Raw genomic sequence first — 16410 nt, 5'->3', positions numbered from 1 at the left:
CAAAGACTACTCGAAGAAGCAATGTTTAAATGGAGACTTGAAGGATGATGACAATTATACTCGGCACAGAAAGGAGTAAGCAGTAAAAGGAGAAAATTATAAGCAAAAGAAATAGTTTCTGCCTGTGAATCATGCTTTTGAACTGTGGTGTTGGAGAAGACCCTTGAGAGTCCCTTGGACTGCAAGCCAGTCAATTCTAAAGGAAGTCAATCCTGAATATTCATTGGAAGGACTGATGCTGAAGCTCCAATACTTTGGCCACATTATGTGAAGAGCCAGCTCACTGGGAAAGACCCTGATGCTTGGAAAGATTGAAGGCAGGAGGAGAAGGGGACGACAGAGGATGAGATGGTTGGGTGGCATCACAGACTGAATTGACATGAGTTTGAGCAAGCTCTGGGAGGTTGTGAAGGACAGGGAAGCCTGGCATGCTGCAGTTCTTGGGGTCGCAAAGAGTCAGACATGACTGAATGACTGAACAGCAACAACAATGAATCAAAAGGCCACAGGCAAGTTCCTTGAGCTCAAATTCAGAACCTAATTCCTTCTACATGTGTGCATGTTCAGTTGCTTCAGTCCTGTCCAACTCTTTGCGACCCCATGGACTGCTGCTTGCCAGGCTCCATGGGATTATCCCAGCAAGAATACTGGAATGGGTTGCTATGCCCTCCTTCAGGGGATCTTCCCAACCCAGGGATCGAACCCTCATCTCCCGTGGCTCCTTCACTGGCAGGCAGATTCTTTACCACTGGGCCACCTGGGAAGCCCGATTCTTTCTCTACACCTAGGCAGTAGTACCTACACCATAGAATTCTCAAAGCTTTAAGAACAAACAGAAATAAATTAGATTTTATTTGTAAAGGGTTTGATACTATATGTAGGAAATTACTAGTAAGTACTTCACAAATATTTTCCAGTGATGGTAACAATCTGGAGCCTGACCTCCTGCATAAGAATTTGCTACTTAACTAGTTGTGTGATCTTGGCCAAGACATTCACCTTGCATCCGTCACCCTCCTCTGCAGGAAAACAGGAAGTACTTGCACATAGGAATGCTGGGAGCATCCCATGAGTTATAGACGAAGCATTCAAACAATTTCTAACATATGATATGCGTTATATGAATGTTAGCTTACATTAGGAATAAAGAAACCCTGAAAGAGTCCTATTAGGCATTTAGAAATTATTCTATGATTTATAAGAAAGTTGAGACTAGAAAAGTGTTAAGTACTTGCCCAAGTTCATTTAGCTAAAAAAATTCCATGGATTGAGATCCAAACACACAATTTTTGGTTCCAGCCTTGCTCCATGATGCTTCCCTAAGCTCCAGTAAGAATTGCCTTCTTGGAACCTCAAGAAACAGCCCTGGGCTAATTGAGATAATATTACCATTGGTAATATTGTCCCTTGGTCTTTTCAGTGAAGATTTTCCTGAGATGTTTCTGAGCTGTGGAGAAACAGGTGAGAATTCTAGGCACTCTGAATTACTTTGTGTCAGAATACTTTAACCATAGCACTAAGCAAATTATGCTTATTAACAGGAAAGAAGTCTCAGATTTGAGTATGAGAAATAAGATGTGTCGAGAAAAATGCACTGGTCCTTGAAGGACCCTTCATCTTTTTAAAACAAAATGAGCGCATTTCAACTTGAAGAATAAATTGTCAAGATACCCTTAGGTAGTAAGTCTCCAGTGTCAAAATGCTGATGGAAAAATATTGCCGCAATGTTGAGATGCATGCCCAAGTCTGTCTGACTCCAAATCCATTGTACCTCTCCCACCAACACTGCCAGCAGAGATCATTTGCAATTGCTCTTCCTATTGCTCCTGGGAAAAGGGAAAGGGAGGTGGAGGAAGGGCTGGCGTAAAAGAACTGAACTGCACAGAAACCAAGGTTAGGGATGGCTTTAGGATTCACCTGGTATATCTCTGAAAGGGAACTGTGAACTGTGGTTCACATATTCATAGCCCAGATAATTGAAAAAAAAAAAAAAAAAGAAAGAAAGAAATGTCACCTAGGCCAATCAAATCCTTAATATTCAGCCTTATCTCTCTATTCGCCTTTGGTTTGGTTTCCATGGCAACCTATATTTATTGGGCAAGTCTCCGTGTGTATTTGCTGAAGGCAGGTGATATATTTTGCTCAGCCTGGAGGGTGGGAAACAGTCTAGAGAGAGGTCATTTTAAAGAAAAAAAATCTTTTTTTTTTTTATTTTGTGGGAGTACGTTAGGCTAACGTCTTTAAAAATAGCTGATGTAAGTGTTTCAACTTTGTGGTAGGCATTATCTGAAAGATGAGTTAAATTCAAATCAATTATAAGAAGAGGAGGAAGAAGTGGGAGAAAGAGAGTAGATGAGAGGGAGGGTAGGAGGGAAGAAGGAGAGAATAAACACAAGAATGGTGTGGGGATCTTCTCTGAGGACTCTAGCCCAATTCTAATGATTTCCACTGCTTGCCTTCATATCAGGATGTCCCGTGTCCATCCACTCCTCTCTCCCTCTCTCTCATCCTTCTTTACCCCCAACTTCTACCCCTGTCACTGCAGTGAAACAGAAGAGAGAGGCTGGCAGGATTGCTGGAAAGTCATGTACCCAAGCCACCACCACCTGGACAATATTTCCATGGATCTAGAAACACTGCCTTCCCACATCACATGCCTCCAATTATCTGCTTCTCTGCCTGAAGGCTTTCTCCAGCAGCACAGGAGATTTCTTTACCTGTGAGCAGGACCACCCAAAAGTACAAGGGATTTAACCCTCAACCAAGGAGCAAAGATGTTTGTAGACAGAAACTCAACCCAAGTCTTCATGGGACTCTTCTGCGGGGCACTCCACATGGTTCCTTCATGGATCCAAATGGGATTAATCTCACTGTCCACAACAGAAATTCTCTCACCAACATGCCCTTCTGAAGCTTCTTTCATTTCTCTACCTCATTTTCTCCCACTTTCTCATTTGTATATTCTAGAACTATTAATAGTTCCCAAATAAACAGTTGTGGCCAAGTGCTCATCTTAAAGTCTTTTTAGGTGAAGGGAAAATAAAGCACTAAGTTATTCCTGTCTTGGCATTAACTTTCTGGGAAACAGTATTAATAATTTAATCCTATTGATATCAATAATTAAAGCAAAAGGAAGTTGATATTTTTGAGGATCATCACTGTCCCACTGGGCTTCACAGGTGGTACTAGTGGTAAAGAGCCTGCCTGCCAATGCAGGAGACATAAGAGACACAGGTTCAATCTCTAGGTCAGGAAGATCCCCCGGAGGAGGGCATGGCAACCCACTCCAGTATTCTTGCTTGGAGAATCCCATGGACAGAGGAGCCTGGTCAGCTATAGTCCGTAAGGTCACAAAGAGTCGGACAGGACTGAATGACTAAACTCACACACTAAGAGCTGACTCTTGCGAGCTTTACTCCTCTTGTCTGCAAAGGGGTAAAAATTACAACTTTCTATATTATCTAGAAAACAGATCAAAACCTCTGACTTTTTCTTAGTTTCATCCTTAAGCCTATGCCACCACAGGTCACCCGCTCCTGCTTATATCTTTCCTCTTTTCCTTTGGATTTCCTCCCAATGCACTTTCTTTGTTCTCTTCCCATCTCTGGCCTTTCTTTCTGTTTCAAGGCTGGACCTTTTTTCTTCTCAATTGGTTTTAAGATTTACCCAAACTTTTCCACCTTTATTGCTATGAAAGTTTTTAATACTTGATGGAGTAATAGGTCACTTTGAAGGTCTGATAAACCTAAAGACCTCCAATATAGGAAAATGCATGTGGGTATGTATGGGGGAGGGGTGTTCATTTTATTTTTCTCTTTCTGCCCCACTGAGAACACTAGCCTGCCCCATCTTCCCTGTCCATGAGAGTCAGCTACTACCAACCAGGAATCTCAGTTTCACTGCAGGCATCAGTTTCTTTGTGGTCTGGATGCTGAGTTGAGAGCTAGTCACTAAACCATGTGGCCTATTGCAGAAGAGTAGGTAACTCTATGGAGACTGTGATGGACCATCTGATCAGAGGCCAGGTGGAGGATAATGGGTAGAAGCCAAGAGATATGAGAAGTCAAATCATCATTAACAGGATGGTTGCTGCTCCCTGGGATCACATCAGGGCCATTAAATAGGAACATGTGGTCGCCTTCATAGGAATACAGCATCCAAGGCTGGTAGAATATATCACAGTCAGGCCAGGGAACATGCCCCCAACAGCCCTGGATATTTCTCCCAGAACAACCCAAGGATCTATGTGGGGCCAAAGTTCCTTTCCTTGCCCACTGCACACCACCTTTGTGAAAGAAACAAGAAGAGATGGCAATTCTCTGAAAGCCTGTTTTGTATTCCAAGCGATGCAGAAAATTTCTGGAAGAAACTGTTTACATTATACAGTTGGACTAAGTTTAAACCAGATTGGATGTTTCATTAGCTTGTTTTCCCACTTCCTAACATATGAGTGCTCAAGAGAGAAAAAAATCATCAGTAATGGACTGAATTAATTTGTGAGATTTTTTTTTTCCTGGAACAGCCAATTTGGAGTGTGAATTGCATTTTTTTTTTGTACTGTAGCACACAAATTTTAATTCCTTTTCAAAGATTTCATAATGTCTCTGAGGGCTATGATTCCTGCTCTACATTTATGGTGAAATACCATCCACTTACAGAAATTCCACCCCCTTGCAAAATCTTTATTTTCAACCCTTGTGTATGATTTAAATATTGCAACCACTAGCAAGACATCTTAACTTGGATGTTCTATAGACAACGTGGAACCCAATCAGTGTATACCGGATCTTGCCTTTTCTCCCTAAAATCAGCTCCCACCTCACCTGGCTCTTGCTGTCATGCACATACATGGCATTTTTTGTGTTCCAACCTCCCTTGTTCACAGCATAAACTGCACCTGTCTCCTCCTTTTCTCATTTGTTCCCAACTGTATTTAATGTCAGGCATTAATTGTTTTCTTTTGAAGTATGATCTGAGTTTTACCCCTTGCTGCTCCACTTTTACAATATTACTGCATATTAATATACTGCAAATCCTCCCATCTTCCCCTCCTGACCTTGGCATCTGTGCTCCTTTATCCATCTCCAGTGCTTATAGATGCTTTTCCTTGAGATTATAACTTCATTATCTCCAGTGCCTATAGATGCTTTTTCTTGAGACTATAACTTCATTATGTCTTTTCCCTGCTCAAGGCTCATCTTTTTCTTGACCTAGACTTTCCTTGACATCCAACATTGCTTGCTGAGTTCTCTACAAAGATGCTCCCAGAGTCCTCAAAATACCATTTTTGGAAACTGAATTCATTATGTTTACCTACCTCACCAAACCTCCCCCACTCCTTGCCCCTCCTCCGATCCATATCCCAATCATACCAAGAGCTGCCAGGTCATCAGTGAAGAGCTATGATACCATTCTTCACTCTCACTCTCTACTCTTACACATCTCCAAATTCAACAGGTCACAAAGACCATGTTCATTCTCTCACCGAAATGTCCTAAGTATTTCACAGGCTTTATATTTATGCCTCCCACTTCTAGCTCCTGTCATTTCTTCTGCCTTATGTCGCTCAGGTTTCCAATTTATTGCTCACAACCCTACAGAATTCTCTCTCTAAATGATATGTATTTTCTTATCACTTGTCTGCTCAAAGCCTTTTGTCTTCCCCATCCAGTGAAATCCAATAATACTTAGCATGACATATCAGGCCACCGTGATCTTGCCCTTCCCCTGTCTGACAGCCTCATCTTCAAGTATATTTCCCTCAACACCCCATATCCACTCTTCATTCTAGGGTGGCCAGATTTAGAAAACAAAAAATACAGGATTCTCAGTTAAATGGCAATGTTTGGAACATACTTACATGAAAACGTTATTTGCTGATCATCTGAAATTCACATTTGACTGAATGGCTTCCTCTTATCTGGCAATCTTGTCCACATAGCCTTTTCCAATTGTGCACCACTTTTATTTTTGTGATCTATGTGATCTTATCTGTAATTGTTGTCACCTTCAAGAGCAATCCTTCCCCCTTCCCTCTCACATGTTGATTTTTCCATCCATGAAATATACCTCCTGAAATATGAACCTTACCTATAGCCCTGTAGTGAAGTGGACTCCACCTCCCCAGCTCCTTTCCCCAGATACTCTTTATTTAAGAGAAAAGGCTTTGTGATATAACTAAGGGGATGGGAATGGGAGGCAGAAATGTTTGCTCAGCAAAATAGTGCCATGTTATGAGTCTTCAAGAAATGGAGTGATAAACTTATTAATAAAAGGGATACTCTCTTGGAGGGGCCTGGTGGAGGGGCATTGCTTCTAGTGGCAAGGTCTGCTTTGTTAGAAGTTTAACAGGGGAATGTTGGAAGCCCTTCATATTTCTCCTCCTTGTCTAAGGAGGAGGCAGGAAAGAAGCCAACAGGCACCAAGGCAAAGCCCAGAAGTTTTTTCTTGTGTAAAGACACAGGCATTCAGTGGATAAGACTGCTAAACTTGTGAGACTGCAGAGGGACCTGAGGAGACTGAAATTTTTTGTTTGTTTTTTGTTTTGTTATGTACATATATGGGATTTTTGGTCTTTTTTTGATGTATAGTTGATGCATAAGACTACGTAAGTTCCAGGTGTACATCACAGCAATTCACAACTTTCAAAGGTTGCATTCCACCTACAGTGACCACAAAATGTTGGTTACATACCCCGTGCTGCAGAACACACCCTGTAGCTTATTTATTCCATACATAATAGTCTGCCCCTCCCAATCCCCCTTTCCTGAGCCTCCCTTCTTCCTTCCCCATCTTGGCAACCACTAACATGCTCCTCACATTGGTGAGTCTGTTTCTCTTTTGGTATATTCACCATTTTGCTTCACCCTTTAGAGTCCACGTATAAGTGATATCCCACTGCATTTGTCTTTCTCTGTCTGACCCGTTTCACCCAGCATACTGCCTTCCCAGTCTATCCTTGTTGCTGCAAATGGCAAAATTTCATTCTTTTTTAGAGCTGAGTGTGTGCATGTTCAGTTGCTCAATTTGTCAGATTCTTTGTGGCCCAAAGGACTATAGTCCACCAGGATCCTCGGTCCACGGGATTTCCTAGGCAAGAAAAATGGAGTGGGTTACCATTTCCTTCTCCAGGGGATCAAACCCACATCTCCTGCATTGCCAGGTGGATTTTTTACCACTGAGCCACCAGGGAAGCCCTTTATAGCTGAGTAGTATTCCATTATATATTATACATCACATTGTCTGTATCGACTCATCTGTTGATGGATACACATTGCTCCCATATCTTGGCTATTGTAAATAGTGCTGCTATGAACATTGGGGTACATGTATCCCTTCAAATTAGCATTCTTATTTTCTTTGCATATATACCCAGGAGTTGAACCACTGGGTCACATGACAGTTCCATTCTTAGTTTTTGAGAAACTTTTATACTGTTTCCCACAGTGGCTGCACCAAGTTACATTCTCATCAACATTTGTTATTTTTGCTCTCTTTGATGATCTGACAGGTGTGAAGTGATATCTTATTGTGGTTTAACTTTGCATTTCTCTGATTATTAATGATGTTGAGCATTTTTTCCTGTGCCTACTTCTGCATTTCTTCCTTGGAAAACTGTCTCTTTGGGTCCTCTGCCCATGTTTTAATTGAATTGTTTGTTTTCTTGATGTTGAGCTGTATAAGTTGCTTATAAATTTTGTATATTAACCCTTTATCAGGCATATTATTTATTAGTATTTTCTTCCATTCAGCAATTCATCTTTTTGTTTTTCCTATGGTTCTCTTTATTGTGAAAAGTTTAAGTTTAATTAGGCCTCATTTGTTTATTTTTACTTTTATTTCCTTTGGACACAAATCAAAAAAATCATTGCTATAATTAATGTCAAAGATAATTCTGCCTATGTTTTCTTCCAGAAATTTTATAATTTCAAGTTTTATATCTAGGTCTTTAATCCATTTTTTAGTTCATATTTGTATGTGGTTAGAGAATGCTCCAACTTCATCCTTTTACATGTAGCTACCCAGTTTTCCCAGCATCACTTATTAAAGAGACTGACTTATCTCCATTGTATAGTCTTGCCTCCTTTGTCACAGATTAATTGACCATAAATGTGTGGGTTTATTTCTGGGCTCCCTAGTCTGTTCCATTGATCTGTGGGTCTGTTTTTCTGCCAGCACCATGCTGCTTTGATTACTGTATCTTTGTAGTATAGTCCAAAACCAGGGACAATGACGCCTGCAGTTCTGTTCTTCTTTCTCAAGACTGCCTTGGTTATTCATGGTCCTTTATGCCTCTACACAAATTTTAAAATCATTTGCTCTAGTTTTGTGAAAAATTCCCTTGGTATTTTTAAAAGAATTACAATGATTCTGTAAATTGCCCTGGGTTTTGATTAGAAAAGAGGAATTATATCCCCGAAAACAGGGAAGGGAGAGGGTACTTGAAAGGAGAATACTGTGAGGTGGGGAGGGGAGTGGAAAGAAAGAATTAGGGGATAGGAGTTCCTCTGAAGGCCCAGCATGACACTGATTGGGTCCAAATTCCTCCCTACCTGTTCTTAACCTGAATAGTTTCAGAATAATCACAAAAATCTCTTCAGAGATGAAATGCGTACACCACAGAGGGTGTTCAGCACAGATTGCTTTGGGGAAAAGGCAGCACTTGGAACTGGAAGAGAATGAGTAACCCTATATCTTCTGGTCACAGGCTGACTGGTCTCCTCTTCAAGGTGGGCTACTGAGGTCACTCCAGAACATCTCCACACGGTGACCCAGAAGGAAAAGAGTTAGTTTGATCTCAGCCTGAACCATTCTACAGGAAGCTAAAGACACACTCCAAAGATACAAAAATATTAGAAAATAAAAAATGGCTAAAGGTGGTCAAAGACAGAAACTTCCAATTATAAGATAAATAAGTCCTGGGAGTGTAATATTCAGCAAGGTGACTATAGTTAATAATACTGTATTATATTTTTGAAAATTGCTTAGAGAGTAGAATTTAAAAGTTCTAATCACAAGAAAAATGTTTCTGTAACTACGTGAGATGATGGATGTTAACTAAACTTACTGTGGTAATCATTTTGCAATATAGAGATAAATCATTTTACTGTATACCTAAGACTAATTCAATGTCATATATCAATTACAGCTATAACTTTTTAAAAACCTTCCACATAATAGCTCTTTACACGGTACTTAATGCCCTGTGCCTCATCTACGGGGAAGAATGACTTATTGAGGATGGCACTGGGTGACCCATTGGGAAGTAAAATTACATTATTAACCCAGAGTGAATGAGTGTGCTGCTAGAAATTGCTCAAATATATTTCTCTTCCCTCCCAGGAATAGGCAGGACTTTGTGATCCTAAACCTCTGGACTTTTTGGCTCAGAAGATTATCAGCTTTTGTTTGACCACTGAAAAAAGTTGCTAGAGGAATGAAAGATCAAACCAATGAAATCATCAGCCAGACTTTGTGTCTCTATTCCATTCAATTTTATTGCTTAATAAAAATAAAAAAAGAAACAGACCTTTCATATGAAGGTGTTGAAATGGTGGAAGCAGCCCAGTTGCTGGGGAAAGTTTATGGAGAAGGGGATAATCATGAAACACGACCCCCTTGGTGATTCAGATACTCCAGGAAATGCTGACAAACGGATACCTGTAAGGACAGGACATGATCTGAGAGCTATAGAAGGTTGTCCATGACTAAGGCATGGAGGTGCTGAAGGAGATACTTGCCTTAGAGCAGACCAATCTAACCTGGGCAGGGAAGACCCCGCTTCTGATGGATGACAATATAACTCTGAGGGACTGGGGACCTCCTTCCTGGACTGGGTATGTATCCAGTGTTGATGAACAATTCAAAAAGAGGGAGGGAAGTTTGTTTTCTCCAAAGTACAATTGCATTTCAAGTCACCATCAGTGAAACCTCCTAATTGTCTTTTGTATCCTTCCATTCCATTCTGGCTTTCCTAAACAGGAGATAAAGGCCATAACTAACAAAGTTTTTTCTTTAAACCGTCATATCCTCGTGGGCTGAGCACAGGGCAAGAATCATTAAATATGCGTGTGTGCATAAATCAGGGCTTTCCTGACGGCTCAGCAGGTAAAGAATCCTCTTGCAGTGCAGGAGGCAGGAAGGTTCAAAACCTGGGTAGAGAAGATCCCCTGGAGAAGGAAATGCAATCCACTCCAGTGTTCTTGCCTGGGAAATCCCGTGGGCACGGGAGCTTAGCAGGCTACAGTGTGTGGGATGGCAAAGGGTCGGACATGACTGAGCACACACACACATGTCCACAAATCAACTGCAATATAGCAAGATCCATCATGGCTTTCTGAGTGCCTACTCTGCCGTGACTATGACCAGCTACATGATTTGTGGGTTCTGGTGCCCAATGAAAGTACCAAGCACCTGTGTGGAGCCATTCTGAGAACAAGGTCCAGCGTGTTGCACAGGTCAAATGCCCATAGAGCCAGCTCTGGCCAGGAGTTTTCATGAGCAGTGTTTCAGTTATGTTTGCCACCAACATGTGGTGCAGTGGGTATTACTGTATCAAATGTACAGATTAAGAACTGTGAGCATGCGTGCTCAGTTGCTTAGCCACGTCTGACTCTTTGTGACCCCATGGACTCCAGCCCACCAGGCTCCTCTGCCCACGGGATTTCCCAGACATGAGTACTGGAGTGGGTTTCCATTTCCTCCTCCAGGGGATCTTCCCCAACCTGGGGACTGAACCCGGGTCTCCTGTGTCTCCTGCATTGCAAGTGTATTCTTTACTACTGAGCCACCGGGAAGCCCAGGTAATGTATGTGTTTTGTCCAAACACCTTTCACTAGCAAGGAATAGAGTTCACATTTAAACTCAGTCTAAAGATCTTATTAAATCTCTAGAATGATATTGGGAATAATGAAATGTAAAATTCAGTAAGTTGTAATGGAGATTTTGTAGTTGCTTGTTTATGGAAAGTTGCATGGAGAGCTGCTGAATTTAGTTTCTTCCTCTTCCTTTTGTCAATAACCAGCTCTGGGATTAGGGTGAGGGGAGTGAGCCTAACACTTGCTCTAGACCAAAATTAAAGGAGGTGCTAATGAACACAGGATCGAAGATAAATAATGTGCAATGCGATTTTTTTTAATCAAAATCCGTGATGAATAAACTATCTAAATTAGAATTAAAGACCAACTAACAGTGGTTATTTATTTTACAACCTTGCATTATTATGCAACAGAAACACCCTGCCTTCAGTCAGCCTGCAGTTCCAGGCCTGCTGCCATCAGATCCCCAGCAGGACAAGCTCATGAGCACTGAGAGGGGCCTGTGAACAGAGTGGGCAATGCAGACCTTTATCGATTAGTAATGTGTATTCACATGAATAGTCATGCTTTGTTATTACAGTTTTCATTATATTTTTTTTCTTGATTCGAAATGTAAAAGGATGTTTTGATAAGTGTATATAGGGACTCACATTTTTCTTTTTGCCCCAAGCCTCAATATGTCACTGTCAATAATCTAGTATATAACTGCTGAAAACTCACTGTACTCTTGACAGTTTACACAGTGCCTCTGATTTATGGTATACCCCATACAGTATGAAATGAGTACCACACACCCACTGACCATAGACATTATAAAGAACATTTGGCCCATTGGGAAGCATCCATTCCATTTGGAAGCAAACATTCCTTCTAGTTGGATGTACACTTGTCCTGTTCATCACCATCATCCATACAAACATTATGTCAGAACATTTAAAGAAGCATATTCTCCCCTCCTTAATCAATCATGGATTCCCCGATGCTCTCATCTGCACTAAGCCAGGCACTCGAATTTCTGTCTTCTGCATCCCACTCATTCTTCTAGCCCTAGATAAATACCACCTCTTCTGAGAAGTCTTCCCTAGTCCCTAAATCCCTAGTCCATACTGGCAAGGCATTGTTTGTATGTATAAAACTTTCATCTTTGCTGCTATAGAGTAAAATTCTGTGGGACGGGCTAAGTCTAGTTCATTCTTTTATCCTGATCTCTTGGCACCATGCTATGCATAGAGCTGTGTTGAATATTCACTGGATGAAGAAATGGAACTTATTTGGCTTTTTATTATAACTTTGTGAATATGTCTTTTCTCCTATTTGAAAGAAATATACTGTATGTTGTTCTCCTTTCTACTCTCCCTGCACTTAACAACACTTTTATGCATATTCCTGTTGTCAGCTTCTGGCAATATTTAATCAGTTGGATTAGGATCTGAAGGTAGTTTACAAAAATGACAAGTTTGATTTTAAACATGTACTGATTCACATGAGGTGATGATATTGCTATGAAAAAAAGTTTTGTTGCTGAAATAACATTTTCAGTGTACTGGAAAGTTTTATAACATTGACATCTACCGAATGTTGTTTTAAAATGACTATTTCTTCATTTTCATGAAGGTAAATTTCTGCCCAGTCCATGCCTAAATAGTGACAAATTCCAGATAGGTGAGGTTTAAATTAATTAAGTTCCATTGATTCAATGCACTCGAGCAATGTGGAGTCAATCTGGGGTATCAGAAAAATATTCTTAAATTAAAACTATTTGTATTATGTTTCATTATTTGCAAAAGCTTTTGGAATAGCCAAGTACTTTACAGGGTGTTTATTTCCTCATATATTTTGTGGCTCAAAGAATTATTTTATCCCATCAAGTTAATTACTGTCCAGTAAGAGTATTACGTGCGTGCCTTGAGTTAGTATGCATGTCCTGTTGCTCAATCTATCCATGTTTTAGTCAATGTCCTTTCTTATTTCCAGATATTTTAACAGGTTTACGAAAAGTCAGCTGAGCCTGTTTGACCTGGCTGAGACGCTGAATTTTAAAAACAAGTAAACATATTCAGCTGGTTGTTGTAGAACCCTCTTATTTTATTCCTGTTCACTTTTCACTTTTTAAAATGTCTCAAAGTTTTGTCAGCCACATAGTCTTAGGGGGAATTTATTGAGCTAATTGGCAGACTCTAGAACACATTTCTGTTTCTTTCCTTTTGGAAGGTAGATAATTTCAGTTGTACTTTTATTGCGAAGTCTGAGATACCAAGATAGTGCCAGCAAAATGTTTAGTCTAGCGACTGGAATATTTTAAGCATTCTCTAGGTAAAGGTTCAGGATTCCCTGGTGGCTCAGTGATAAAGAATGCTTCTGCAATGCAGGAGCCGCAGGACACACGGTTCAGTAACTGAATTGGAAAGATCCCCTGGAGGAGGGCATGGCAATCCACTTCAGTATTCTTGCCTGGAGAATTTCATGGACAGAGGAGCCTGTCAGGCTATAGTCCCTAGAGTCTAACGAGTTGGACACAACTGAAGCAATTTAGCACACATACATGCAGGTAAAATTTCAAGTAATATTAGTTATTATTAAAAAGATCAATATTAAGGATGATAGTGGTGATGATTCTGGTGTTTTCTGACCACTCTATGGAAAGCAAGGAATATACCTAAGAGGCAAGTGACAGTGATTTACTAGTAATGTGGTCTGGCAGGGGACTAAAGCTTCCTGAGCCTTAAGTTCATACTTGTATAAATGTAAAATATCATGCATATAATGTGCATGATAACTCTTACTGTGCAAAAACATGGTGAGTAATCAATAGGAGAGGTTATTCCCAGGCCCGGACTCAAACTATACTCAATTCAAGTAATGTTGAGCTCACAAGTAGTAAAAGTCCAAACCCACTTTCAAAAATAACAAGCTTAACTCAGCATAGTTTAAAAATTATTAGCCCTTTCATTACTTTCAGTAGCATTGTAATAATTCTTCCTTAATTCTTCTCATGGGGTACTTTCAAGGAAGAATACAGGGAGAGAAATGAGCAGTTGCATATGGCCAGTCACTGAGTTGGAATCTTTAGCTAAACATGGCTTGTTCAGACAAGAGTAGATTGACATTCCTGGGGATCATGAGCTCTTGAAAATACAGAGAGCTTTTATTGTATCAGTGCAGCAATGTAAGTTCAGAAAAGAACTCCTTGTTTTCCATAAGGGTGATCAGAGAACATCGGTATCATTACCACCATCATCCTTAGTATTGTTGATCTTTCTAATAATAACTAATATTACTTGAACCTTACCTAGAGAATACTAAAAATATTCCAGGTGCTAGGCTAAGCATGTTACTGGCACGGTCTCATCTAATCCTCTCAGCCTACCTTATTTATTATTTATTTTCACATTGATGATGAAAAAATTAGTAAGGTTAAGTAACTTGCCCAGGGGTTCATAGTCAGTTACCTGGGATTGAAGCCCAAATCTGTCTGAATTATGATCTTGTGCTCAGAACCTTTATAATAGCTCAGAAGCAAGTTTCTCCCAACCCTACGCCATTTACAGAGTGATCAGGACCACTGGTTTGATTAGAGTTCAGATACTGTGGTGTGCAGCTGAAGCTATGAGACAGAGTGACTGTACACAATACAAGATCAGGTTATCTTCAAGAGTAAAACAAGACCAACCAACAAACAAAAAGCACTGTGCAAATTATTTTTTAGAGTTGCTAGTTCTGGATCATTGGGTAAACAAATATTCCTAGGGTATTAAAAAAAGAATATGCTAGAAACAGCTTATTAAGATTAGTTTACACATGGCAGTAATATAAAAATGGTTTTATAGAGTAAGTCAGAAAAATGTTCTCTCTCACTTCTTTCTAAAACCAGCATATAACAAAGTTGTCATCCAGCTTGGATCACAGAGCTTCAAAATATTTTATTATTCTGCACACAGCATGCAAGAATAATTATACTTTCTGCAGCAAGTAACACTGAGTTCTGTATCTGTGAAGTTCTGTTTTGTTTTTTTTTTTTTTTTTACTTAAATAAGCTGAAAAAGGAGAAAAGGGAAAACACCTACTGAAGTACTCCTGTTGCATTTTTTCCCTGGTAACTGAAACTCGAGTAAGAAAAAGAAAAAGTGGAGGAAAATATCCTTGGAAACACGTTTAACTAACATTTCCTTTATAATACAAGTACTGGCTGTAATTGTTGCATAAACGTTCCTAGATACCCACATTTTGAAATTTCTAATAGTGCAAACATAATTTCTCTCTTGAAAAATAATTACTGATTTTTAGAGTTATATCATTTATTTAGTTTTCTAATACAGAATTTCAGACTACTTCAGACACCCAAAGTTGACAGGTCCCAAGGTTGAATGGACTTGCAAAAGTACAAACTAGCTGTTATTATAAGACACACACTCTCAGGATCCAGTCACATTAACAAAGAGACAGGAATAAACTATTCGCACAGTATGTTCCAGTGTCAGTGTTCAATTGCCAAAGTAGGTCACATGGGAACAGGTTTCTTTGCAGAAAAATACTTTGAGGCATAGAAGAGTCTTTTAAGAACAGATGTCCGAATATAGCACCCATATTCATCAAACATAACAAAAAAGATTGTATAAACCAAGATTCTTGCACTGAAGAAACATAAACTTTTTTTTTACTTTTTTTTTTATAATAATAACTGTCAGGAGCAAAAACATACATAATTTACTTGGGGGTGAAAAGAAACCTGTTTCTCTCACCATATACTGAGTTCTGGGAATGCTCATCTTGAGTTTTCATGCTCCAAGACAGTGGTATAGGTTGAAAGTCTAATGATAAGTCCTCTAGATAATGTAACTTCTTGGGTAAGTCCTGTTTTAAATTCAGTGCTGTGAAGGATTATATCCGCTACAACATAAACTAGTGACCCTGAGGTCACTATTTGTCCACTGATGAGGTCCCAGGATCTAAGGTACTTGGGATTTAGTAAGTACTTAACAAATATTTTTGAATGAATGAATGATAGCAATGCCCCAATATACTTAGGTTCTCATAATGTAGTGTATGCTGACTATATTAAAATGAAGGTTTCATTAAGGCAATAGCTAGGTCTTAAAACCATGGGCACTAAAATGTGTCCTAGACTTCCTTCATAAAATTTGGCACAAACCAGGGCCTTTTCCAAATAGCAGATTATCTGACGCAGAACATTTTACTCTACTCTCTATGTAACAATAATATAGAGTGGAAATAATCCACTTCAGGAAGCAAATCAAAAGCTCTCCATCTCAGCTCATTGCTACAACAGTATTGGAAGCAGAAACATCTCACCTCTCAGCACACACGCCCATATACTTTACCCTGTCACATACAGGACATTTTGAAACAAGGCATGAAGCCTTCGTTCTTTCTCTTCTCATATTCCCTCATAGCAACACCCACTAGTCCCTCCACTGCTAAGGCTTTCCAAGAAATTCTGTAGAATTTGTTAAGAATCCAAGAACTATTTGGCCTTACCTGGGATATGGGGTAAAGAGCTTTATTCTCAGAGCCAGTCATCAGTTCAGATGTAATTTCCCTCCAGAATCTTCCATGATTCCTTCTCAACTGGCTA

This window comes from Odocoileus virginianus, chromosome 29 (assembly GCF_023699985.2).
Source record: "Odocoileus virginianus isolate 20LAN1187 ecotype Illinois chromosome 29, Ovbor_1.2, whole genome shotgun sequence".
NCBI classification, from domain to species: Eukaryota; Metazoa; Chordata; class Mammalia; order Artiodactyla; family Cervidae; genus Odocoileus; species Odocoileus virginianus.
This window is presented reverse-complemented; position numbering follows the sequence as displayed.